Below are 27,390 nucleotides of genomic sequence, written 5' to 3' on the forward strand. Positions count from 1 at the left end.
TGTTTTGAAGATTTAGTGAGCGCTGCCCAGTTCAAGAACTGAGAGCTGCCCGTGTTATTATTGCCATTGGTGTTGTGCTGTCACTCATGAGTAACCAGGTCTCCCTGGGCCCCCTAATCTTACTCCTTCCAATTTCTAACTCATTGCCGGGTAATGTCGATTGTTCTAGAATTTCTTGGGAGATGATGGAGATGTTTATATCACACTATGCAGCAAATTGTGCCTTTCTCCCATACACTTTAAACATCTGTGTGTTTTCTCCAAAATTTTAATCCTGGTGGAAATTGTCTCATTGTCTCTTCTCTCTTTCCCAAGAAACTCTTCCTTGGCCTCTCCAGCCACCTGGCACTGAAACCCTCCCACCCCCTCGAAGTCTCATCAGCTTATGGAGCTAGCAGCAGCACGTAGTAGAACTGAAAGCCAAATCCAGAGTAAGCACACCCCAGGCACCTCATCTTATTTAACCATGTGTGGGTCGATTTACACACATGTACAAACTCATACTGATGGATCTAGGTGGACCCCCAAAACTGGCATCATGCTTCATATACTCTTTGGTGTCTTGCTTTTTTTTTTTTTTTTTTTGCCAGTATACCTACTATGAGTACTTAGACTTATGCATGGCATATCCAAATGGCAGAATACCATACAATTATTAAAAATAATTTTTGGGGGCGCCTGGGTGGCTCAGCCGTTAAGCATCTGCCTTCGGCTCAGGTCATGATCCCAGGGTCCTGGGATCGAGCCCGGCATCGGGCTCCCTGCTCAGCGGGAAGCCTGCTTCTCCATCTCACACTTCCCCTGCTTGTATTCCCTCTCTCGCTCTCTCTGTCAAAGAAATAAACAAAATCTTTAAAAAACAATAATAATTTTTAGAGGGGTGCCTGGGTGGCTCAGTTAGTTGAGCATCTGCCTTCAGCTCAGGTCATGATCCCAGGGTCTTGGGATCAAGCCCCACATCAGGCTCCCTGCTCAGCAGGGGGAGCCTGCTTCTCCTTCTCCCTCTGTCTACTGCTCTGCCTACTTATGCTCTCTCTCTGTCAAATAAATAAATAAAATATTAAAAATATTTTTTTAGAGATTCCTTTTTTTCTTTTTTAGAGAGAGGGAGCATGTGAGCATGAGGAGGGGGTGGGGGCAGAGGGAGAGGGAGAGGGAGAACCCCAAGCAGGCTCCACACTCAGCACGGAGCTGGTCGCAGGGTTGGATCTCATACCCCTGAGGTCATGGCCTGAGCAGAAATGGAGTCCGATGCTTGACTGAGCCACCCAGGTGCCCCTAGAGATTCTTTTCTGAATGCAGTTTTCTTGTTTTTTGTTTTTGTTTTTAAATAAGAAGCCTGAGGCTGCAGGCACTGGAGGCGAGAGGCTAACCATGAAGGCTGCCAGCAAGTCATATCCATGCCCACACACAGCCTTCCAGAACCCAGCTCACACACATTCACTACACCATCCTATTCTCTTCTGGGACGCTCTCAAGATCGTCGATTGGAACATGACTTCCTAGCTTTCTGGCAACTCCTCTTCATTCTCCTCTACCTGTCTTTCCTTTCCTNTTACATCTTTCTGAGGATGGCTCCTAGAATGGGCTCTTTGGGGACCCAGGGAGCAGTGGTCAGAGGGAGATTGGAGGGTCACCAGGTGGCAAGATGGTGGGAGGGGTTTGCACATGGGCTGGGAGTCGGGATGGGAAGATCCATGAGGTCCCATCAAACCCCGAATTCTACAAACCTCTGTGAGCTGGGACTCGAACCCAGGCATGCAGGTATTTTGTTATTTTTGGTTGTTTGTCTGTTTTTCAGTTGGGGCCCACTGCCTGTGCTTGGGTCATTAGAGTCCTCAAAAGTCCCGGTGGCCATCCCTCTGCCTCTTCACTGCTCCTAGGCTGGCCGAAGTCAGTCATGTTGGGAAATATCTTCAGGGTACCGGATTTGGTCTCTCTGGGGCCCCGTGCCTTGGTTTTAGAAGCCCTCTTAAACTTCCTCCTTGGGGAAAGTATGCCTTCTTTCCTTCTTTATAGGTCATCTGTAAACATGGAAATCACATGAATTAATAAGCATTTACTGAGCACTTACTGTATAATATCATGCTAACTTAGTGGGGCACCTCGAAGAACAAGTCAGGGGCTCACACATTCTTAAGCTCTGACTTCTGCTGGGGGGTGGTGACTAGCCCTTCAATTCCGTTCTTTCCAAGGGGCTGCCCTAGGAAGCACCATTGCGGCCAGGCATTGGTGGTGAACAGTGGGGTGACTTCAGAGTCTGAGAGATTTCCCCTCCCTTCTAACATTTCCCAGCCTGCTTGTTGATGAGAAATCTCTTTCCTTCTGGTTAGGAATTTGCTTCTTCTTAAAGCACAAATTCTTCTAAGAGAGGTCTCATTTATGCTCTGATCAGTTGTAACTGATGTTTTTGTAATTGATGATGTAATAAGATCTTTTCGTGTTTTCATACGATTGTGAAAGTAACACCTGATCACTGTAGAAAAAACGAAATATATGGAAAATGCACAAACAAGGAAACCCAATTTGTCCGTGTAGCTCAGAGACAACGGCAGAGCTTTTGTTCCAGTTCTGTGGGTGTATTGCTTAGTTTACTGGAGGCACAGCAGTGTGCGGAGGCTGAAAGCAGGATCTCTAAACAGGTGCAAAACCAGTTACTAACTCTGTGACCTTCTGCAGGTGATGGGCTCCTCTCTGCCTCAGCGGCTTCATGTATGAAATGGGGATAATCTCAGTGCTTATGCTTTTGTTTTGAAGATTTAGTGAGCGCTGCCCAGTTCAAGAACTGAGAGCTGCCCGTGTTATTATTGCCATTGGTGTTGTGCTGTCACTCATGAGTAACCAGGTCTCCCTGGGCCCCCTAATCTTACTCCTTCCAATTTCTAACTCATTGCCGGGTAATGTCGATTGTTCTAGAATTTCTTGGGAGATGATGGAGATGTTTATATCACACTATGCAGCAAATTGTGCCTTTCTCCCATACACTTTATTTTATTTTATTTTTTTAAAGATTTTTTAATTTCTTTATTCAACAGAGATAGAGACAGCCAGCGAGAGAGGGAACACAAGCAGGGGGAGTGGGAGAGGAAGAAGCAGGCTCATAGAGGAAGAGCCTGATGTGGNCCGGGTAATGTCGATTGTTCTAGAATTTCTTGGGAGATGATGGAGATGTTTATATCACACTATGCAGCAAATTGTGCCTTTCTCCCATACACTTTAAACATCTGTGTGTTTTCTCCAAAATTTTAATCCTGGTGGAAATTGTCTCATTGTCTCTTCTCTCTTTCCCAAGAAACTCTTCCTTGGCCTCTCCAGCCACCTGGCACTGAAACCCTCCCACCCCCTCGAAGTCTCATCAGCTTATGGAGCTAGCAGCAGCACGTAGTAGAACTGAAAGCCAAATCCAGAGTAAGCACACCCCAGGCACCTCATCTTATTTAACCATGTGTGGGTCGATTTACACACATGTACAAACTCATACTGATGGATCTAGGTGGACCCCCAAAACTGGCATCATGCTTCATATACTCTTTGGTGTCTTGCTTTTTTTTTTTTTTTTTTTTTTNTTGCCAGTATACCTACTATGAGTACTTAGACTTATGCATGGCATATCCAAATGGCAGAATACCATACAATTATTAAAAATAATTTTTGGGGGCGCCTGGGTGGCTCAGCCCTTAAGCATCTGCCTTCGGCTCAGGTCATGATCCCAGGGTCCTGGGATCGAGCCCGGCATCGGGCTCCCTGCTCAGCGGGAAGCCTGCTTCTCCATCTCACACTTCCCCTGCTTGTATTCCCTCTCTCGCTCTCTCTGTCAAAGAAATAAACAAAATCTTTAAAAAACAATAATAATTTTTAGAGGGGTGCCTGGGTGGCTCAGTTAGTTGAGCATCTGCCTTCAGCTCAGGTCATGATCCCAGGGTCTTGGGATCAAGCCCCACATCAGGCTCCCTGCTCAGCAGGGGGAGCCTGCTTCTCCTTCTCCCTCTGTCTACTGCTCTGCCTACTTATGCTCTCTCTCTGTCAAATAAATAAATAAAATATTAAAAATATTTTTTTAGAGATTCCTTTTTTTCTTTTTTAGAGAGAGGGAGCATGTGAGCATGAGGAGGGGGTGGGGGCAGAGGGAGAGGGAGAGGGAGAACCCCAAGCAGGCTCCACACTCAGCACGGAGCTGGTCGCAGGGTTGGATCTCATACCCCTGAGGTCATGGCCTGAGCAGAAATGGAGTCCGATGCTTGACTGAGCCACCCAGGTGCCCCTAGAGATTCTTTTCTGAATGCAGTTTTCTTGTTTTTTGTTTTTGTTTTTAAATAAGAAGCCTGAGGCTGCAGGCACTGGAGGCGAGAGGCTAACCATGAAGGCTGCCAGCAAGTCATATCCATGCCCACACACAGCCTTCCAGAACCCAGCTCACACACATTCACTACACCATCCTATTCTCTTCTGGGACGCTCTCAAGATCGTCGATTGGAACATGACTTCCTAGCTTTCTGGCAACTCCTCTTCATTCTCCTCTACCTGTCTTTCCTTTCCTACCCGCTCTTTTTAAAGCTGGGTTCCACTCAGGGCTCCCCCTATGCTGTTTCTCGCCTCCTGTCTGTCCCGTCCCCTAGGCCACCTCCTCTCCTGCAGGGCCTTCAGCTGTCACTCACATACATAGGATTCCCAAAGCTTTTCTTCTAACCTTGACCCTTCCCTCGGCTCCAGATCTCTGCACTCAGTCTTGACCTGTCCATTTGTTGTCTCCCAGGGCCCGGCAAGTTCAACGTGTCCAGAGTGGAATTCATCATTTTTGCCCCAAACCTGCCTCCCAACCTGGCTCTGTGTTTCATTCAGTAAATGCCATCCCCCTCTTCCTGCTTCTCAAGCTGCAGACCATCCATTTCTTTCCTCCCTCCTTCCATGTCCAATCAGCACAGTAAGTTTTTCATAAAATTTTATGTATTCAATCAAAACTACTACCCTTCCTCTTGACATTGTGTTCATCCAATGTCTTTCACATCAGAATGCTCGTGAAATAACGATATGTAGGCGATGGTGGATGGCAGTTGTTTTTGTCTGTTTGTCTGCTTTTAGTATCAATGAAGGTGATACAGTTGATTGCCACTGAAACCCAGACCCCTTTTCCATCGAGATCCAGTATTGTTCAGAGGTCCATGCCATGGCCTTCTTCAGAAGGCAATTCTGATTAGTCTAAGCACAGCAGTTCTCAAAGTGTGGCCGTGAGACCCTTCCAGGGCATCTGGGAGGTCAAAACTATTTTTAGACTAAGCCATTATTTGCTTTTTTTCACTTCTTCTTTTATGAGTATACACTGGATTTTTCCAGAGGCTGTCATGTGATCTTGCAACAGATTGAATGCAGAAGCAGATNGAGGGAGCATGTGAGCATGAGGAGGGGGTGGGGGCAGAGGGAGAGGGAGAGAGAGAACCCCAAGCAGGCTCCACACTCAGCACGGAGCTGGTCGCAGGGTTGGATCTCATACCCCTGAGGTCATGGCCTGAGCAGAAATGGAGTCCAATGCTTGACTGAGCCACCCAGGTGCCCCTAGAGATTCTTTTCTGAATGCAGTTTTCTTGTTTTTTGTTTTTGTTTTTAAATAAGAAGCCTGAGGCTGCAGGCACTGGAGGCGAGAGGCTAACCATGAAGGCTGCCAGCAAGTCATATCCATGCCCACACACAGCCTTCCAGAACCCAGCTCACACACATTCACTACACCATCCTATTCTCTTCTGGGACGCTCTCAAGATCGTCGATTGGAACATGACTTCCTAGCTTTCTGGCAACTCCTCTTCATTCTCCTCTACCTGTCTTTCCTTTCCTACCCGCTCTTTTTAAAGCTGGGTTCCACTCAGGGCTCCCCCTATGCTGTTTCTCGCCTCCTGTCTGTCCCGTCCCCTAGGCCACCTCCTCTCCTGCAGGGCCTTCAGCTGTCACTCACATACATAGGATTCCCAAAGCTTTTCTTCTAACCTTGACCCTTCCCTCGGCTCCAGATCTCTGCACTCAGTCTTGACCTGTCCATTTGTTGTCTCCCAGGGCCCGGCAAGTTCAACGTGTCCAGAGTGGAATTCATCATTTTTGCCCCAAACCTGCCTCCCAACCTGGCTCTGTGTTTCATTCAGTAAATGCCATCCCCCTCTTCCTGCTTCTCAAGCTGCAGACCATCCATTTCTTTCCTCCCTCCTTCCATGTCCAATCAGCACAGTAAGTTTTTCATAAAATTTTATGTATTCAATCAAAACTACTACCCTTCCTCTTGACATTGTGTTCATCCAATGTCTTTCACATCAGAATGCTCGTGAAATAACGATATGTAGGCGATGGTGGATGGCAGTTGTTTTTGTCTGTTTGTCTGCTTTTAGTATCAATGAAGGTGATACAGTTGATTGCCACTGAAACCCAGNTTCCTCCCTCTTTCTATGTCCAATCAGCACAGTAAGTTTTTCATAAAATTTTATGTATTCAATCAAAACTACTACCCTTCCTCTTGACATTGTGTTCATCCAATGTCTTTCACATCAGAATGCTCGTGAAATAACGATATGTAGGCGATGGTGGATGGCAGTTGTTTTTGTCTGTTTGTCTGCTTTTAGTATCAATGAAGGTGATACAGTTGATTGCCACTGAAACCCAGACCCCTTTTCCATCGAGATCCAGTATTGTTCAGAGGTCCATGCCATGGCCTTCTTCACAAGGCAATTCTGATTAGTCTAAGCACAGCAGTTCTCAAAGTGTGGCCGTGAGACCCTTCCAGGGCATCTGGGAGGTCAAAACTATTTTTAGACTAAGCCATTATTTGCTTTTTTTCACTTCTTCTTTTATGAGTATACACTGGATTTTTCCAGAGGCTGTCATGTGATCTTGCAACAGATTGAATGCAGAAGCAGATATGAGAACCCAGCTGTCTTCTATTAAACTAGAAATTAAAGAGAGTTGCAAAAATGTGGAACAATGCCATACTTCTCACTAAACTAAAAAAAAAAGTCATTTTTCATTACATGTTCTTTATGCTAACACGTAATGAGTTTATTGTTATTTTAAGATGAATTGATAAATACATATTTTTAAAATTTCCCATTACTAATTTATTATAAAGTACACATCAGTGGATAACCCACCTAAGCAGAAGCTCTCTGGGGCCCCCAGTAATTTCTGGAAATTTAAAAGGATCTCAAGTTGGAAAAGTTTGAGAACCACCGGTTTAATCTGGTGACAGCTATTGGTTACGTCAGTGACCCAAATGAACCCGATCAGATTAGATCATGGAAAGATTTATATTCCATGTCTGGGGCAGAGATTTCTCTGCTTTCTCTCATTGGATGTAAAAACTTGTAGGCTCCATTGCCACTGGTAGCCTCCTGTAACCACGTGGGAAAATATGGATGCTGTGGATAGTAGTTGGGGAGAGGGAAGGACCTCAGGGCATGGAGGATGCCATTAGGCTGCTGAGGTGACCTTATCTGAAGCCACTCTCAACCCTTAAGTCTCCTTACTGTTTGGTTGGGTTCTCTGTTACTTGTCTCTGAAAGCTCCCTTCACTGATGTTAACACTTACTTGGTAGAATTGTACACCCAACTCCAGCGTGCATGTGGGTTTTCCAACACTGCCAAGCAATTAACTCACCTCTAACACTAACTGATGGTAGTTTCAGATCCCAGAGATTAGAGCTCAGTGCCACAAGTCTGTCCTCCCCGACAACTCCAAATGCCACTTGTAAGCCCAAGTCATCACCCGTGCTTCTGACCTACCTAGGCTTGGAGGTTCCAACAACCACCCCCCCCACCTTGGGTTCAATTAATTAGCTAGAGCTGCTCACAGAACTCAGAAAAACATTTTACTCACTAGATTACTTGTGTATAATGAAAGGATGTAAGACAGGAACAGCCGGGTGGGAGAAATGCATAGGGCAAGGTAAGGCGAAATTGGCTCAGAGCTTCCACGGCCTCTCCAGGCCTGCGACTCTCCCTGCTTCAACACACATTCACTGACCTCAGAGTTCTCTGAACACCATCCTTTCAGGGTGTTCTGGAAGCTTCGTGAAGTAGGCATGGTTGATTAAGTCATTGGCCATTGGTGTTTAAACTCAGTCTCTAGCCCTTCACCCTTTTCCCCTCACCAGAGGTCAAGGGGTGGGACTACAAGTTCCAACCCACCACACACAAGGTTGGTTCTCCTGGCAACCAACTCTCAACCTTAGGTTCTTTCCTAAATTTACTTCATTAACATGATACAGGACACCTTTAGCGCTCTCATTACTTAGGAAATTCCGAAGGTTTAGGAGCTCTGTGCCAGAAATGGGGGCAAAGATCAAATATCTAAACAACAACAACACTACAAAAAACAGAAAAAAAAAACCCACAAAGATCAAATATCTATATTTCTCATAAATCACAATAACACTCTTGGAAAATGAGGCGTTGTCATTCTCACGCTGGCCCCAAACTTTGGAGGACATTTTACTGTTCTGTAATAACCACCACATAAGATGATCCTGCGAGGTTTCTCCAAGGATCCAAGAAGGAGGAAGGGCATAGAAGGAGTGAGGAGCAGAGTCGAGGCCATGTGACAAAGGTTTGCCACATACAGATATTATTGCGCAGGGAGAAAATGAAAGAGCAGAAACAGGGATGCCTGGGGAATTTGGAGACCCGCGTGTCCTTGAAAGCTAGCTCCCTGAGCAACCTCATTGTCCCGTCCCTGTTTCCTCCCCCCCCACCCCCCACCGTCTTTCTCCAGGGCTCTCTTTGTAAACCAAACTGTCAACATCTGGTCGGTGAGCTGACTCATGGTGACAGCTGGGAAAGGTCGCTCCACTGCTTGACAAGCGGTGGATTAAACCTCAGAGCCTGGGGACAGAGGAGAAGCTTTACTTCAGATTCGTGCCACCAAGTCGAGAACAAAGGGGTTGGGGATGGACCATAGGCACCTGTGGCCCCGGGATGACTGTCCCCAGTACCTTGTTCTTCTGTTGACAATCATGTTCCTTTCTATTTTGTCATTTTGTTCAGGACTTTCAGAAGATTTTGCACATAAATTTGGGTGTAATGTGTGGGTTACAAACACAGTAGAGAAATCACTTCCATACCTTCTGAAAATAGCATTTTCACCTGTTTAAAATAAGTCTGGTGTCAAGGGGCAATAATTGATTCCTTTCTTCACCGGATAGTCTGTCTCCTTGGCAGACATTTCCCGGGAGTGCTGGCATGATTCTATGCAAATTTGCAAATACCTCTTGTGTTGGAAATCTCACAGTGAGGTTGTATAAAGGCTGAGAACGTTTGATTTTTACTTTGTTTTCGGTGGGCAGCAAAGTGGGAGAGGAAGCGGGTGAAAAGAGCTTGGGGACATAAAAGGACAAACTGGACTTTTCGCTAATAAATTGCAAGTAAGACATTAAAGGTCTTTCTTATTAGAAAGAGATCAAAGCTGGATAGAAGCTCCTTGCATTTTTTTTTTTTTTTTAACAAAACACTGCTACAAAGACACAAAGCACACTAGACTTGGGATAAGCCCCGGGGAAAGTTTATGTCCAAGTTAGGATAATCAAAAAGGGTTTAATTTACTCAGTTCTGGAATAAAACCAAGGCTGCATTCAGCAGTATTTGAAACCAGTTAAAGGTTAGTGAATGAGACGCCCAGTGCGTCTGATTAGATTTTTGCTTCCATTTATTTGTGTCTTACATTGTCCTCTAAATCGTGTACCTTCTTTTTTAATTTCAAAAAAAAAAAAAAAAGAGAGAGAGAACCGTCACGCCTAATCATTTTATCGTAGTTTTTAATTTTAAAAAAAGCCTAAGAAATGGAAAAAGCATTTTCTGATCTTCTTTATTTACTTCTTCACTCTGAGGGGTCCTCAAAGCCAGAGAGTGTCTGTTAGTGAATTAGAATAAAACCACAGGATAATTACTTTCTGGGCTACCAATGCAACATGAGTTGCTTTCTATTGTGAGAATGCTGAAAAGTTTGCCACAAAATTAAACCAATTAGGGTAATAAGGGGAAGAAGGAGAAGATTAAATTTATTTCCATCTGATTTAACTTATTAATTTCTCAGGGGAGAAGGATTTCCCTGCCGTTGACCTCCAGGTTTTAACCCATGAGCCCCTTCTGTTCTCAAAGTGTACTTGGGATTTAATTCATGCTCAAAAGGCTGGGCCTTTTTGGTTGCCTCAGAAGCCTGGGACCTTCGGAAGCAGGTTTTGAGGAATGAGAGTCAGCGAAGTATTCAGTGGCCAGATTTGTTTGTAGCCCCTGCTATGAGCCAGGCATGTTCTATAGTCTGGGAGGTCAGTGTGAGCAAGTCATATCTCCTGGGCTTTAAAGGCCTGGGCTCTAATGGCAGAAAACAGATAATCTACACATACACAAAGTCAATAAAATAATTGATAAATGCTGCAAAGAAGATAGACTAGGGAAATGGGATAGAACATCACTTCCCGGAGTGCCTGGGTGGCTCAGTTGGTTAAGCATCCGACTCAGCTCAGGTCATGGGGCAGTGGGCTCCCCGCTCAGAGGGGAGTCTGCTTGTCCATCTCCCTCTGGCCCTTCCCCTACTCGTGCTCTCTTTCTCTCTAATAAATAAATACAATTTTTTTTTTTTTTAAAGAAAGTCACTTCCCAGCAGCTAGGACAGTAAGGGCAAAGGCCCTGGGGCAGGGACACACTTGGTGTGTTCCAGGGAGAGAAAGAAGTCCTATGTGACTGAGGGCTATGGGAGGGAAGGATGTAGGGCTGTACCATCTCCTCTCCTTTACTCCATTGTGGCCTTACGGCCCAAATCTTCTAACCTTTTTCTCTGCCTGGTGATCCTGGAATGCTTACTATAAAGCCAGAATGCCCAGGAGGAATTCGTGGAATCTCACACTCGCTCTGCTGTTGTTGCTGGCCAAGTGACAAGGAAACTGGTGTCTTCTCCCTCCTGGCACCTTAGGAAATAGAGTTTTCTCATTAGGTTTCAGCCTTGCTTCAATCATAATTGTATTGTTACAGGTGCTAGGCTCGGGACGGGGTTGTCCTGCTTTGAGTTGCTGCTAATGGAATCCACTCCAGCTGTGTAGGCTGAAAGGGGTTTATTAAGAGGTGTAGATATATCATGGACCAACAGGGAGGGCGGAGGAAAAAAAGGTTCCAAGCTGAGTTTCCAGGAATGTCTCCCAAAACCACGCAGCAGAACTGGGCGCCAGTGGGAGCTGCTGCCTCGGCCGTGCTGGGAAAGCGGCCCTGCTGAATCAGGAGGCCACAGCCACAGCTGGCTCTGCCACAGCCTGCCCCGACTCCAGTCTGCGCCAGTTAAACGGACATCCCATACCGGTTCTCTTTTCCCTAATACCTTGACCTCAAATCAAATTATAGGTCCCAAGTCACACTCAAAACCTTAACTGCGTGGGCATCTGAGAAACGTAGGTTTTGGGGTTCTAGCTTCTGCGGTTGGAGAAAAGCCTGCTGGTAGCTGGAATGGGTGCTGAGCAAGGCAATCGACGGACCCTCCCACTCCAGCCAAGCCTGGGCCTCTGCCATCTGCCTTCTGACGCCGGGGCTCAGGGACCGCCGCAGTCCACTCTCCAGAATACCAAGGCTGGGACGGCTGTAAAAACCACAAGCAATTTTCCTTTTCAGATCCTGCATTCAGGGGCGTGTGTCCCTAGGCAAGATTTGATCTAGGTTGGGCCGGTTTAACCTGACAGGGATTTGGAGGTGCTCAGAGGAAAAGCTCATCAAAAGAGCTGACGTTGAGCCTCTAAGCCCCGGGAGTGGGCAGGTCGTGGTTGTCTTTGCTCATTTTTACAGCTGCAATATCAACACGGGGCTTGACATGGAGTAGGCACCCAATAAATATTTATTGAATAAACAAGCGAATGAGAGAAAGGATAGGGTGAGGAGCCCTTTGGCATGAAATAAGGGGCAAAATCCTCAGAGCCTGTGAGGGTTTAAAGAATGCTAGTAATGTTGCATATATGCTAGGCTCTCCAAATATTAACTCACTTAATTCTCATAATTACTCTATGAGATATGTACTATTGTTAATCCCATTATACACCCAGGTACAGAGAAGTTCTGTTACTCGCCCTTGGGCGTGCAGGTAGGAAGTGGGTGGAGGGGAGGCTAGGGGGCCCCTGGACTCTCTCTCCTGTTGCTTATAGGACTTGGCTGTTACTGATTTGTCCCCTATAGACGGTCCTTCGTGTGCACTGGATAGTGTGAAAGTCAATGTGTATAATAAAGTATGTAGCGTTTGTGGTGGTTAATATACTGGAAACTACTGGTCCTTCTCTCTCTTTATATGCCCTTCCAGTCTCTTCCGGGCCCCTCCAGGCCAGGCCTGCTCATGGCTCCTTCTCTTTGTCCCTCTCCCATCCCTATGCCGGACTGGGTTTTGGTGCAATTTTAGTTCCCAGCGGGACCAGGGGAGCCCCTCGGGTGCCTGCTGAGCCGCCAGGAAGTCATACATCCCTGGAAAAACTCCGACACACTGGTGGGGCCTGGGGTGCCACCCATGGTCCTCTTCATGCCATCCAAAGTCAGAGACCCTGACTGCCCGGCTGCAGGGTGTTCTAACTCCGTGGTTTCTCTTGGACATGTTGGGGAGACCACCAGGGCGACACAGAGCATCCTGTCTCCCACTGGCCGCCAGGGCCGGCTGCCGACCTACTCCTTGGCTGGTTTATTTTAGGGTAATGGGTGCCTGGGCCAGACGGAGATGGAGCGCTGTCAAAAGTCTTCCGCAGGACAGCGTGCTATTTGCGAATGTTCTGGAGAGCGGCCCCTTTTCACAGGGGCAGCATGGGTGTGTTTGCAAAAACAGCAGAGAGTCTGCTGGCACTCTGGCAGATAACGCAGGGCTGCGGGGGAAAGCATCCTTTCTGCCAGCACAAACAGCAGGGGCGTGGCTGGGGAGGGCAAGGAGGAAGGGTGTGCCACTCAGAATCAATCCATCCATCCCCCCGCTTCCACACAGGTCGGCTGTTCCCAAGCTTAGATGGACTCTTCAGGTGCCTTTCTTCTGCAAAGGCACTAGCCAGTGGGGAAGGCCCTCCAATCTCTAGCCGGGGGGGGGGGGGGGGGGGGGGCNACTCAGAATCAATCCATCCATCCCCCCGCGTCCTCCTGCTTCAGGACTGCCCTCTCCATTTTCCGTGACATCTAACCCGATATACCTCAGATACAGGGCAAGAGCCAACCACGCACGGGTCATTGCCCCTGACAAAGGATCTCCCACCCTGTGAGGGCATCGAGGCTCCCTGGGCCCAGGTAGGGAGCAGCCCCTGGGACCCTACTGCAGACCCCGTGGCTTCTGAGCCCCTTTAGCTCTTGAACTTCCTCCCTTGGAGTTGCAAAGCTCCTGACTCTGCTCTGTCCCTCAGAGCATATTTTTTCCCTTGCATTTTTTTCTCTCTTCAGTGTTTACATGAACTGGTTGAACCCGTCACGTGGTGAGTCCGTGTTTATATTTGCAGAATCACTGCCTGGGGAAGATCTGTTTGCATAGAGGTCACCCCATCTCTGGGGCTTGGCTGCAGTTCGCTGAGCCACAGCGGGGGCCGCCCTCCCTCTTCTCACTTCTCTCTCTGCCCCAGGTTCCAAGATCCTGATCCCAAAGGCTCGGTGCCTCCCAGAAGGGGAGGAGGAGGCAGACTCAGGGGACCATGGGGCCGTCTTCCTCCCTCTTCACCCTCCACCCAAACCTGGGTTTTCTCAGGATTTCTCTGTCTCTGTTCTTAGAACTTAACTACCTTCCATCGTCTTAGGGGTGCCCGGTCTCGGGATGGTGGAGGAGATGGTAGAATCTGGAGATGGGCTTCTCTGTGGCCAGCCCTCCTTCTACTGGACTGAGGATGCAGTCGGTGTTCTAAAGATGGTTGAGCCCATAGACTTCAGAGTCAGATGGAAGGGGGTTGGAATCGTGCCTTTTCCAGTTACTAGCTGTGTGGCCTTGGACAAGACCCCTAAAGCTCACTTTCATCCTCTTAAATGAGTATAATAGTACTTACCCCTCTCCCCTTTTAAAAAGATTTACTTATTTATTTTTGAGAGAGAGAGAGGGAGAGGGAAAGAGTGAATGGGGAAGGGGCAGAGGGTGAGGGAGAATCTTAAGCAGACTCCACACTAAGTGTGGAGCCTGATGGGGGGCTTGATCTCACCACCCTGAGATCATGACCTGAGTTGAAATCTGGAGTTGGATGCTTAACTGACTGAGCCACCCGGGCACCCCAGTACTTACCCTTCAACACTGTTAGGAGGACTAGTTAGGGTATGCGTACAAAATGGTTTTGAATACGATGATGCTGCTAGAACTAAGAACAACAACTACAGCAGCAGTTAAAACTGGCCACTTTCCCCATCCCTGTCCCCCTCCGGTATTAGAGCAGCGCATCTCAACTTTTTTGGTTGTCCTTCTGCTAAGGAGCTTTTGTAGACATTTATGTGTTACGATTTCCTTATCATTTCCCCTCCTCCTTTATATCCTCGATGTCTGTTCAAACTGTGACTTTTGGTGGTCCAAATCATTGTAATATCTGAGATTTTCTTTAGCCCCCTTGCCCCCCAAACACACGTTCACAACAGTATCACCTAGCTTGAGGATGCGTGTGTCAGAGACGGGCTCTGCTATCTGGGGCATCATGAGGGTTTTTAGCAAAGTCTTTTGATCTGATGGGGAAGTGAGCAGACCCTGTTGTAGCTTTTCCATGAGTGGTGACTGTCCTCAAGAGAGCGCCCCAAAGAAACCAAATGCTTGTCATACAGTATTGGGCACCCATTGGCCACAAGGATGGTGCCAGGGTTTAAACTCATTGCAGTTTAAATTGTATCTTTTTTCTCCTCTCCCACATTTCATGTTTGTCTTGGGAGAGCTCTCCCTGGTGGGAGGACTAGAGGATCCATATTCACTCGTGCTCATGGGACCAGAGCCCGTTCTTCCACTGGTATCTTTGGGACTCAGTGATGGCCAGCAGGCCAACGTTGACCAAACGGCAATATCTAGAGCTCTACATGGGGCAGTAAAAGACAGATGATTTAGGGAGCTGAGACTTCCTTGTATGGAAAGGAGAGAAGGTTCTTGAAGGAGAGTAACATTAAGGACACAGAGACTTGGGTGTCCTAAAAGCGGGTGCTTGAAGCCACGTGAATAATCTGAATGCAGGTGGGTCAAGCTCAGGGTGAGTCAAGGCCGCTTTTATAGATGAGCAGGCCAGGCCCCGCACAACTCCAGGGGAGCCATTACGTAGACGCTCACGTGAATGGTGCTCTCAGACATTGTGCAATATGGCGGCCCTGCATAGATGACCTCTTCCTTGTGAAAGCCTAAACGTTAGATGACTTCCCTTGGGAGCTGAACGAGTGTCCGTGCTCACTGGTCACCTGAGGTTTGTTCAGCCTAAGGGATCACTCCCTTTTGAGTTTTCTGTATTTCTTCAACAAAGAAATTTGCATGTACCTGCAGTTTGGTGTGTGGTCTTGCGGTGGCCACGGAAAAGGGAAGGGGAGTATTGTCCTATCCTGACTCATCCTGCGTTCTAATAGAAAAGTGCTAATGACCCCTTGGAGGGGATCTGGTCTCAAATACTTGGAGTGATCAGAGGGTGGCCCCAGGTGAAGCCCGTGGCGGATTGTCTCGAAAGGACATATGTCAGAAATAACGCTGGATCCTGCAAACACTGGGGTCTTGAGAAGGGATGCCCTGTGAGGGCAGCTCCTGAGGTATCGTCTCCTGCTGAGGGCTTGCTACATGCCAGGCAGGCTGCGAAGTGCCCCGATTTACACTGTTGGCCCCCAGTGCAGAGAATGAGGGTACTTGTATTTAGCTTCTAGATTGAAAAACATTTTTGCAGGCTAGGTTGGCAACATGATGTCTTGGCCCCTTCTAGCTCTGACATCTTATGGAATGTGCTGGAGAGAATTTGCAGTCAGTTCTGCTTCCATGTGGATGCGCTCGTTAACTTCTTTCCGGAAAGAAAATGTTATGAAGAAGGGTCTTGTCTGAGAGAGGCAGAGGCAGAGAAAAGGAAGGTTGAGAGCCCAAAGGCTTGCATTTTGTGGCTCTGCATAGAGCAGAGCGGAAGTTCCTAATCTCCTCCAGTATCACTATAGGTTTTTAACCCTACCCAAGCCAAATGCTTTCAGATCTTTCCTCTTTCCCTATTTCCCACCCATTTGCCCTTTCCTATGATTTTCCCTAGAGACCTCTGTGCTTGGTGTCCTGCCCCACACATGCTTCTCCACCTGCCTGTACAATCACAGGCAGGACAGCCCCGAGGGGAATTAATCCTCACTCCAAAGCGGGATGCCTCTGGGGGATGTGTGGGGGAGGGGAATGTCCTGGGGAGGCTGGGAGGGCTTACATGCTGGCGGTGTGAATGTGAACCCGGAGCAATGCAGAAAACCCTAGGGCTGGAGTCAGAACACCATGACTGCGAGCCCTGGCTCTGGCCCTAACTTGCCCTGACTTTGGGCTGACTGAGCTTGCATGCCTTCCTCTGCGAAAGGAGAAGCTTTCGAGATGAACTTTGAGGTCCTTTTTACAGCTATTGATATTTTATGATTTCTGAAAAATGAGTCGAAAGAATCATCGACTCCTTTTCACAACGTCTGTGTCCCACTTGCTGACCCCTTAGGGCTTTTCAGAGCTTCTCTCCAAATGGGGACTCGAGCTGGACGTGACACCCATTTTTCTCTTTAATTTTGGCTGAGCTCTTATTATAATGATTCCATCCTGTTCTGCCCCCCGTTCCCCACCATCTGCTCATCCTCAGTCATGAGGACACTTCCCATGAGCAGCTGGGGGATGTCCTGAGAACGCAGCCACCGGAGGCTGAAACCAAGTTGGGAATGGGTTCTCCAAGAAGGGGTGTGGGGGGGGAGGGTGCAATCATTAATGCTATTGGTCAACTTCTGAAACCTCCCATAATTGCTCACCCAGAAAAAACTCTTCTCTATTCTCCTTCCACCCCAGGCCTTTAGGCAACTAACCTTGGAGAGAAGAATCTCTTTTCCTCCAGACTGGGACAACTTGTTTTTGCTTTATCGGTTCACTAACATCTTGACTCTTCCCTGAGCTCTGTGGGCCCTGGTAAAGCTGTGCCAGAGCAACAGGTGGGTTCTTCCATGAGGATACCCCAGAGGGGGGGTCTTTTGTCTTTTTGGATCCAGCTGGTGGCAACTGATGCCTCCCTGGAGGCCGGAGAGTGATGAAAAGTAGACTTCTCTCTTGATCTTAGTACCCCTTCCTGATCTATGGACCAGAGAAGGGAGTAGAGTAGAGAGATAGGCTGGAGGGTTCTCTGCCCCACAGAAGAAGGTGCCCTGCTGCCGCTCCCACGTGTACCTTCACCTCTCCAATTGTTATCCTCTCAACAAAGCAATAGCTACTCCATCTAAGAACCACCTCTTCTTTGTTTAGCCAACACACTTGTGCTTCACACATTGCATCAAGCCCTTTCTGGCATCTCTGTCTAGGGAAAAGGAAAGTAGAGCTAAATGCTGGCAGAAACAGGATATGCTAAACCTCGCCGAAAGTCACATTTGCCAACACATCCCCAGTGCCATAGGAGAAGCAACATTTTTAGGGCTCCCTTCATGCCACCCACTTGGAACATGCCCACTGTGGTGCGAACGAGGAAGAGAGGGTGTGTATGTTTCTAAGGTGGGAGGGTGTGGTTCTAAGAAATGAGAATGCGTGTGAATGTGTTTGACAGAGGCAAGCAGGAATGGAAGAAAAGATCCGTTACGAAGGAGCAAATACTAAACCCCCTGGGTAAAAGGAGTCATGTTTTGTGTGTGCATCTCTTGGCATCTAGGAAGGACTGACCACAATTCATCCTGAGTGGAATGATCCAGGGAATGTTAATCCACTTTCCAGAACAATTATCTTCATAGTCAGCAGGTGTCCTCCTATGGTATCAGCTTTCACTGCTTCCCTCTGATTTTATTTGGACCATATTGTATGGGAAGTAGCCTTGCAGGAGCTTCCACATGGCAACTTGGGGTCTCCTTCATTCTTCGCTTCCCTGTCATGAATCATCTGGAACAATGCATCCTCACGCTGGGCTCCAGTGTGTAAGAAGGCTGGATGGGAAGAATGTGTCTCAGCACGGAAACATGCCTGGTGTAATGTTAAGGAAAAGGAGACATCGCAGGTCCTGAGAAAGTGTGAATTGGGTGATATTTTATACACTTTAAAAAATACATAGGCAGAGAAAGTGGAAAAAATATACCAAAATGTAACCCATGATGCAGTTGTGGGTTTTCTTTCTCCCTCAATTTTCCCAAAGTTTCAAAATGTGTCTTTTTGGCAGACTGTGTATCTGTTGGCATTGGGGCGGGTTTTATCAGTCATCCTTCCTGGTCAGTGCCTGGTCCGAATAGTAAACCTATGGAAGGTTCTCTTTCAGTACCTATTTCCCTTATCTCTGATTTTCCCCTAAGCAACTTGCACGTGCGTGTGCATGTGTGCGAGCACATGCACGTGCACGCGCGCGCACACACACACACACACTCTAGTCTCCCCTAAGCTACAAGCCCAGAAGGCACTGAAGAATCTCCAGGAGAGGCATTGCACAGACACTGTTTAAAGCCAGCCGGCTGGTTTCAGCCGTCTCCCTAGCCACTTGAGATGGTGGGAACTCAGCGGTTGCTGAGTCGGACGTGGGACAATTGCAGGATCCACTGGTGAATTGCTCCTTTGTTCTCTTCCTAATCTCCTAATCCTGGGGAACAGAGAAAGGAGTTTTCCTGGGACTTGGGGCTCAGCCCTCCAAATCCCTCCGTCTTTGACCCCACCCTGAGGGTTGGAGTGGGGGAGGGCAGGTGGAAGACCCCAAAGAGGGTGGTGTCAAAGTTGTGAAGAGTTAGCAACGGCCCACCCTCACCTTTCTCAAGCAGCTAGACTTACAGTGACCTCACGCGAGGACCCCTGCATTTCCTGGTTCTGGGCCACAAGCGCTGTCTCAGCCGCCTCTCTGTGACTCTTCCCACATCACCCCTCTTTACCCCAAAGCAATGCCGCAGCGGAGAGCCAGGGAGCAGGAGCCGAAGTTTCCTGTGTATGCTTACATCTGAAATGCTCCTGCCTTCCCAGACAGTCACGGTGCCAGTGATCAATATGTCTCTTGGCCTAAACATGTTGCAAGTGCTTGGTGTCCTGTCCTTACCTGGCTAGAGCCCCACGCAAGGAGGCCAAATCCATGGTTTAGTTTCCTGTACAAACCAGTTCACCTTGATGGAGTCTGTGACCCTTGGCTCCTGCTTCCTGAAGCTTCGCAGTGACTTTTGCTGAGAAGTACAGCCCGCCGCCATGGTAACGGTAGTGGATGTTTATTGATGGTTTGATCTGTGTCACACACACCGTGTGAAGAGCGTTCCGTGTGTGAACTCACCTCCGCTCTGTGAGGGCATTCTGTAGCAAGCTCCGTCTTGAGGGTGAGGGAGCCGAGGCGCGGAGAAGAGGGACTGGCCCCAGATGCCCCAGACGGGAAGCCACAGTGTCCTTCTGAGCATGAGGAACGCGGTTCCAGAGGGCATGTTGCCCCCTGTGCTCCTGGGCCTTGAGGAGCAGGCCTGGGTGACTCGGGGGCACCTGTCCCTGACCCCCAGGAGGCCGTCATCGCATGCGGCAGGGAGGAAAGGGGCTTGCCGGCGTACAAACACACCACCCCGTAGGGGCCACACCTTTCCCCTTACCGCCACGTTATCTGACCCGTTAGGGTTAGTAAGCGCGTGAGGCTTACCTCAATGAATGCATCGTTGAGTTCTTAAATAGCTGTCTGAGTCAGGGATGGGGCTTCACATTCCTGTAGGGCAGGGGCAGGTATGCCTAATATCCTCTGCACCAAAGAAGCCCGTTTTGGACGAGATGGAATACGGAGGTCGTATTCTGTTTGCTGTTTCTCTTGTTCTTCCCACCCAGCCCTTCCTGCCCACCTTCCACCCACCTTCTTTGTCATCACGTACCATTATCGTCCTAGGTGTTTTCTTGGTGCTTGTTTCCACCCAGTGTATGCCTCTCACTGGCCCCTGACCTGGAGAAGTTGCCTTTTCCCAAGCTGCTCTCGGGGCCGGTGAACTGATACCACTCAAGCAGGGCTTGGGGGAACTCTGAGACTCTGGGACCGAAGCTGGGGGGCTCATCACGCCCGGGACGTTTTGGCAAGTGGCTTGTCCTCTCTGAACCTGACATGATGGAGGAGAACAGCGGGGCGTCGGGGGTGGGGGAGCTCTTCAAACCCGGGCCTGGAGCAAGCTCTCTTCCAGCCCGCGCTGGTGGGAGAGGCCGTGCTCTTGGGCGGGCAGCGGGGCCGGGCTGGCGTGGGGGGGCTTGTGCCGGCGGGTGCACTTGGGGGGTGGTGTGAGGATCTTGAAAGCTGGTCAAATGGCTTCCAAAACCGTTTCTCAGTGCATCTGGGTTCCTTTGTGCCTCGTGCCAACTTGAGCCACGCTAGTGGAACCCTGTCGGAGGGGCTGAGGCTGCAGGTGAAGGCACTCATTCCCAGTTTCGGCTGGCACGAAAGCAAACGCAGTGCGCTCTGAGGGACACCTAGCTCTGCCAATTCCAGGCTCCAGACGCTGGCAACAGCTGTCTAATGGCTCTGGCGTGGACCGGCAGGGCATTCTGGGTATTGACATGCAAATAAGTGGGGCATAATGTGTGTGGGTGGGCAGAGGGACAGTCTGCTTGCAGGTTTAGGGTGTTCTTTGCCCCAGGGGACTGTCAATCTCTCCTTAATGCAGCCACCGAGGAGCAGGAGAATGGTGGCAGCGAGAGGAGAGTCCAGAGAAAGCGAAGGAGAAAGAGAGAGTGGGCAGTGGGAAACCAGCTGCCGGCACACTGTGCCAGCTCATGTTTCAGGAGGGCTGCTTGGCAAAGAACGGGGCCGGATCTCAGACGAGGCCCACAGGCTGCCCGGGCTGCCAGCCCTGCAGGCCAGGCAGGCTTTTCCTTGCACCTGGCCAGAACTCATGCTCAGGAGCAGTAGCCCCTTCCCCCTGTAGCTGCCCTCTACCACCCCGGGGGGCCTCGTCAACGGAAGGAAGGAGCCCTGCCCTGGAGACTCTGCGTGGCGTGTCGCTCCCTGCTCCTGGGTCCTCCGTTCACTGATCTCTGGCCTCCTTCCTCTCCATCCTTAGTCCCACTCATTCATTCAGACTGGTCAGCCCCCCCCCCCCGCCCCCAAGCTGTGCAGGGTAGATGTATGAATGGATGTCAAGTCTTCTCTCAGCGCTCCTGGGGACTCTTTCCCTGCTCCTACGATCTCAGGGGCACCCCAAATATCGCTTTAAAATCAGTCATCTATGGAGCACTGTTTTATCAGGATGACTTTACTGTTTCAGCAGTCAATACGCACCCCTCAATGGCTTGGCACAATCAGACTAATTTCTTGCTCCCATCTCCCAGGGAGGGAGGGTTGTCAGGGCAGGATCAGGGGACGTGGCTGCGAAGTCCCTCATTCCTCTGATGGCTCTTCTCATGAGAGCTCTAAGTCCGTGGTGGAGCCTCAAAGCCATGAGGTGGCAGGTCTGAGGGGCGGGAGAGCCTGGAGAGCTTCACGTCAAGGCTCATGCTCTTGGTGTAGCCGGTGGTGTTCATCGCACGCCCTGCATGTGCTCAGGCCCGCGGATGGGAGGCTGGGAGGTGGAGCTGGGAGGAAAGGCCCGTGGTTGGAACATGTGGACCATCTTTGCCACAAGCACCTTGCGTTTTAGAGCGTCGCCTTTGGCATCAGAAAGACTCAAGTTGAAAGCTGAGCCGCACCACTAATTGTTCAGAAGCCTGCAGGAACAGCTGACCGTTGGAGTTAAGTGAAGAGGAATATGTTCGAACCGAGGTCATTCTGACACCACAGCTGCAGGATTTGGCGCTGCTGGCTTACTCTCTCTGGGTCTCCATTTTTCTCCCCATCAGTAAAGGGAAGCTATTAATACTCACTAGGGTGACTGTACAGATAAAAAGACGATGTACTTAAGTCCTTAGCAGAGGGCCCAGGCCACATGGGCTTGGTAAATGTCATCTGTCCCTGTTACTACTCTTCAGTGTCACTATGGTGTTACTTCATACTCAATTCTGTACTGGGAGCTCGGGTTAAAAGATGAAGTGAGGTAGAAAACCTCCCTGGCCCCGGAGGGTCTCACGGTCTTTTAGGGTAGATGGCATGTCCGCCAGAAATTTCTGTATGACATTGCTTTGTGAAGGGGGTGGCATGGCATGGAGAGAGACGAGGACATCTTAGTGAGTCAGGGGAATTGGTGGCCTCCGAGATGCAGCTTGAGGAGAAGGGAGGATTTGGAGAGGTGGAAAGGTGGGGGTTTTGATAGTGGAGCTGGGGCTTAGGAGGTGGGGAAGGGAGTAAGAAGGTGTAGGGGTGGGGAAGCACCAGGTAGCCCGCAAGGGGTGATGGGGTAGAATGTAGCACACGCCCTTGTAGGGGTGCCGGGTTATAGTGGAGGATAAAGGAGAGGTCAGCTGGAGCCAGATCAGGAAAGCAAAGTGAAAGCAAACTTGGTTTTGGCCTGTTGACAGTATATGGGCCTCCTTGGCCACCTCCAGCCCTGCCTTGTATTTGTCGGGAAGTGAGCCTCAGCGCGTTGTCACTTCCCAAACCCACAGACCTGCTTCTAAAGTGGGGGAGATGCCCAAAGACAGTATGTCACTTTCCACGCAGCAGACTTTCTAAAATCCTCTCTCGCTGGGGGATACTGTATTTTTTTCTCTCTTTCTACAGACTCTACCATTTAGTTATTATTTCCCTGCTCCCAAGAGGGTTCAAGTTTCCTCTGCCCACTCAGGACTCCTGGACCTTTCCCCTGGGTCCATTTTTTCTTACACAGAGTGATTCAGTGATCATCTCCCTTCTCGTTGTGTATATCCATGCTTTACCTCCTTTCTGAAAAACAAAAGAAACCTTTACCTTACCCTTAGGAGCAAATCAGTTTTTTTTGTAATCCCTGTCAAACAATTAATTGAGTCCCAACTCCATAAAAGACACAGTGTGGAGTGGTCATTAGGGTTGTTCATGTGCACGGGGTGGTCACCTTCCCTACCCCCTTGAACCCAGATGTGGCCAAGGACTGATTTTGGCCAATGGAGTGAGTGGAAGTGATGGGTCTCACTTCCTGCGAGAGGCTCGAAGAGCTGGTGTGGGACTGAGATTCACCACAACCTTTCCCCTTTGTCCTTGGTCACTGACACTGCCAGTATTTGTGAAGATGGCAGCATGGGTCATCTCCGACTGGACCGTAGAAAGAGGAGAGATGGGGCAATACAGCGGGTCTGAAATGTGCATGTGGCATAAAACAAACCTGTGTTGTTTTAAGCCTTTGAGATGTGGGGGTTGTTTGTTACACAGCATAACCTGCCTGTCCGTTTGACAGATAAGCCTGGTGTTGGCACTTAGTAGGATCCGTCCTGGACAGAAGTCATTCACTCTCAGAGGGTAGAGCCCTAGATTGCTGTGCCATGAAATGCTCTCTGATAAGACTACGGGGTGACACTGAGAAGCACAAATGCCCCAACAAAGAAACCTCTTCAATGTGTGTGCCAGATGACCTTGGAGATCACTGTCTGAGGAAGAGCAGCGGCAGGGCGGCCAAGGATGGGCTGTCCTCCAAAGACCTCAGCCTGTAGAGATTTGAATCAACCTCAGCGTTCTTTTATTCATTCAATCATCTCAACTAATCCTGATTGAGGGGCGCCTGGCTGGCTCAGTCGGTAGAGCATGTGACTCTGGATCTCAGGGTGGTGAATTCAAACCCCACACTGGGTATAGACCTCACTTAAAAAAAAATGATATGGGGGGTGGTAAACAGAAGGGGGAATGAACCACGAGAGACTATGGACTCTGGGAAACAAACTGAGGGCTTCAGGGGAGGGGGGTAGGGGATGGGGATAGGCCGGTGATGGGTAGTAAGGAGGGCACGTACTGCATGGAGCACTGGGTGTTATACGCAAGTAATGAGCCATGGAACATTACATCAAAAACTAAGGATATACTGCATGGTGACTAACATAACATAATAAAAAATTATTATAAAAGAATAAACAAATGATTAAAAAATAAACTAATACACATGGAAATTTGCAGGCTCTGTGCGTTCAAAGGCAAGACATGGTTCTAGCCTCCAGGAGCTCCCAGACAGTGCATAAATTCTTGATTAAAACACAGTGTGATTAGGATTATAGGGCATCCAGAGTGAGGGGACATAAAATGATTAAACAGTAAATCTCCCGAATTGCTCTGGCTCCTGAGCCATGAAGCCCTGAGCATTTCTAGCCAAGTATCCTAGTAAGAGCCTCCCTTTCCCGCCAAAAGGAATTTGAAATGAGCTTCCCAGCCTGGACGCTGGGAGGCTGAGGTCTTAATGCCTGGATTAAAGAGAAAGCTGCTTCTCTCTGGAAGCCAACTCGAACTCTTCCCACAGTGGGTAACTAAGCGAAGTTGGGTTTTTTAAAAAAAACAAACGCTGAACAGCTGCAGCTTTAGTGAGAACTGGAGGTGTGGAGTAAGCCGTGGGGCGCACGACGCGGAGAGCGGCTGCAAACACAGCCTGGAGGCCAGGCCAGGCCTGAGCAGCCTGTTCCCTGCAGTTGAGGCCTTTTCCCGCCCGGAGGAGGGGAAGCTGGCGGGCCGTGGGAGAACAGCCGGAGAGGAGAAGGCGAACTTTTAGCAAAATGCATGCAGAAGCCATGGCAGAGTTTGGGCTCTACTGCTCTCATCAAATCCTTTCAGCAGCTTCAAAAAGCTAAGATTGGTGTGGCAGGTTCAGATGACGGTTTCCAGACTGGGAGAAGCTGGCTTGACCATCAGGCGAGACTCTGGTCCCCGGAGTCGCAACACCATACGAAGCTGCCTCTCTCAGAGCTCTGTCTGTCTTCCCCCACTTGTTGGGGTCTCAGACGGTGGTAGTCAACACACACGAGCCGGTGTGCAAAGCCAGGGCTGGGTCTGAGGAGGGACTGGTCTGCTCCTTCCTGGCTGGATGCCTTCTCCTCCCCGGGGAGGTCCGGGGGCTGTCCCCAAGAAGATGGGGCATGAGTTGCATTTTCTGCATGAATACGACTATTTCAGGAAGAGGGAATTGCGTCCAGAAAGGCACAGAGGAATGAAACCGCCGGGTGAATGGGGGGTGTGCATGGGTGACAATGACCAAGACTGAGTCTGTATTTTACCATTTTGAGATGACAGGCAGTCTAGTAAAATGATGNTTCCAGAAAGGCACAGAGGAATGAAACTGCCGGGTGAATGGGTGACAATGACCAAGACTGAGTCTGTATTTTACCATTTTGAGATGACAGGCAGTCTAGTAAAATGATGACAATCAAAATCATGGGTTATTGTTCATATTATTACCCCAGGCCTTGGTTTTGGGTGACATGCATTACACCAGGCCACGCATTGATGCCCTCGAGTTTCTTAGCAAGACTTTCTTCCTTGGGCCTGTAGTCTCCTGAACCACCCGAGTGCTGTGCATAAGGGAAGCATCTCTGATTATTTACATTTTATGATCTTTTTTTCCTTCGTCTTGGGACCTAAAGTAAATGGTGCAGCTTACAAGGAATGCATTTGAGAGCCAGTGAATTATCAGTTGGTTGATGTACTTCTCCAAACCCATTGAAGCAACACCATTTTCAGGCTTTCATTTGAGTTTCTCTAGGTCCTTTTGATTTCTATCCTTGCTACTAGAACAGCTATCAGCTTAAATGGGTGTTAATTAGCTACTTATGAAATTAGCATGCTTCAGGCTCACTTTACATTTGATAACCTCTTCCTCTGCGATGAGTCATGGATGAGAATTCAATATGCAATACTTTTGAAAAGGATAGTTTGAGGTAGTGAAAAATTAGAAATGGACTAAATAGCCAACAAGAAAAGATAGATTTAATGAATCATAATACACCCACATGAGAGCATGCCATCTACCACAAAAAATCATGTTTGTGAAGAGCTACGTAAATGACAGGAGAAAATGTTCACATCTTACTAATGTGTCAAAAAAGCAGATTACACACAGCATGATCCTGATTATGGTCAAATAATTGTAATACCAATACATATACAAAATATGAGTTTCGTTTTCTTTGTGCTTTTTCCCTATTTTCCACGTTAATCTAGTGAGTTTGCCTCACTTTTATTTTTATTTTTATTTTTTTTAAAAGATCTTATTTATTTATTTGACAGAGAGAGAGACAGCCAGTGAGAGAGGGAACACAAGCAGGGGGAGTGGGAGAGGAAGAAGCAGGCTCATAGCAGAGGAGCCTGGTGTGGGGCTCGATCCCATAACACCGGGATCACGCCCTGAACCGAAGGCAGACGCTTAACTGCTGTGCCACCCGGGTGCCCCTGCCTCACTTTTAGAATCCAAAAATATGTGACGTTTACATTTGAGGGGTGGGATATTCTTCAGCATGACTTTTTAAGGTTAGGAAAATATGTGACGTTTACATTTGAGGGGTGGGATATTCTTCAGCATGACTTTTTAAGGTTAGGAAGGACTTCTTTAAATTTTATTGGAATTTGCAGCCTTAAAAGCAGAAACCAAGAGTTTTGCAGACTGTTTCCTGAAGACAGGGCCCTTAGCTCTGGCAGAAAGCAAGCCAACACGATGTTGAGCTTTGTCAATGAGGATATTGAAACCAGAATTCACTGCCCTGCCGGCCTCACACCAAGAGTGCCTGCACATTCTACTTGCTCGGTCTCAAATACAGTTAAGAGAGGCTCACCCATGAGCCAGCTCAGGGTAGACACTGTCTCCTTTTGTTCTTCCTCATGCTGAAAGTATGAAGGCTGAGGGTTACCTGGTACGCATTTATGAAGCCATCTGGAGTTGGGATAGGATAAACAGAGATATGACTTTGAACACCTTCCCTGTGCAAAGAAGAGAACATCTCCAGAAGCGTGAAGTGGGTTTTATTATTTTTTAAAGATTTATTTATTTATTTGAGAGAGAGAGACTCTCAAGCAGACTCCCTGCTGAGTGCGGAGCCGGACTTGGGGTTCCATCTCAGGACCCTGAGACCATGACCTGAGCCACAGTCAAGAGTTGGATGCTTAAGCAACTGAGCCACCCAGGTACCCCAGAATGGGTAATTTTGGAATTTAAAAAGACATGAACTTTGCAGAGCCTTTGTACCTTCCATAGGGATTTAACAACCTCCTTCCGAAAGAGGTAGAGATGGGCCCCAGAACATCAGAACATCAGAAATGAATTTAATGGAGTTGGGAGTATGTCTCTAATCTGGTGGCTTCCAGCCTTTTCCCACGTGTGACAGAATATTGGGAACACACTGGATGTGATTAAGGATCTGAAGATAGCACTTAATGAGCCAGCAATTGTGACAACACAGCCAATGACAACAGCAGCATCATGTCTTTCCATATCTATGAAAGCACTCACTTGCCT

General features: G+C 48.5%; 1 long non-coding RNA gene across 2 annotated transcripts in view; it reads left to right on the top strand.

Annotated features, from left to right (window-relative positions):
* Positions 1-27,390, top strand: part of LOC117801136 — a 107,786-nt gene that overhangs the window by 37,337 nt on the left and 43,059 nt on the right. Inside the window, exon 3 of one of the 2 annotated variants that reach the window (XR_004623623.1) lies at positions 23,365-23,678. The exons of the other annotated variant lie outside the window; for it this stretch is intronic. This is a non-coding gene — a long non-coding RNA (uncharacterized LOC117801136). Of the gene's footprint in view, positions 1-23,364; positions 23,679-27,390 lie in introns of those variants that run through there. 2 annotated transcript variants of the gene reach the window in all.

The sequence above is a fragment of the Ailuropoda melanoleuca genome, chromosome 2 (assembly GCF_002007445.2).
Source record: "Ailuropoda melanoleuca isolate Jingjing chromosome 2, ASM200744v2, whole genome shotgun sequence".
Taxonomy (NCBI): domain Eukaryota; kingdom Metazoa; phylum Chordata; class Mammalia; order Carnivora; family Ursidae; genus Ailuropoda; species Ailuropoda melanoleuca.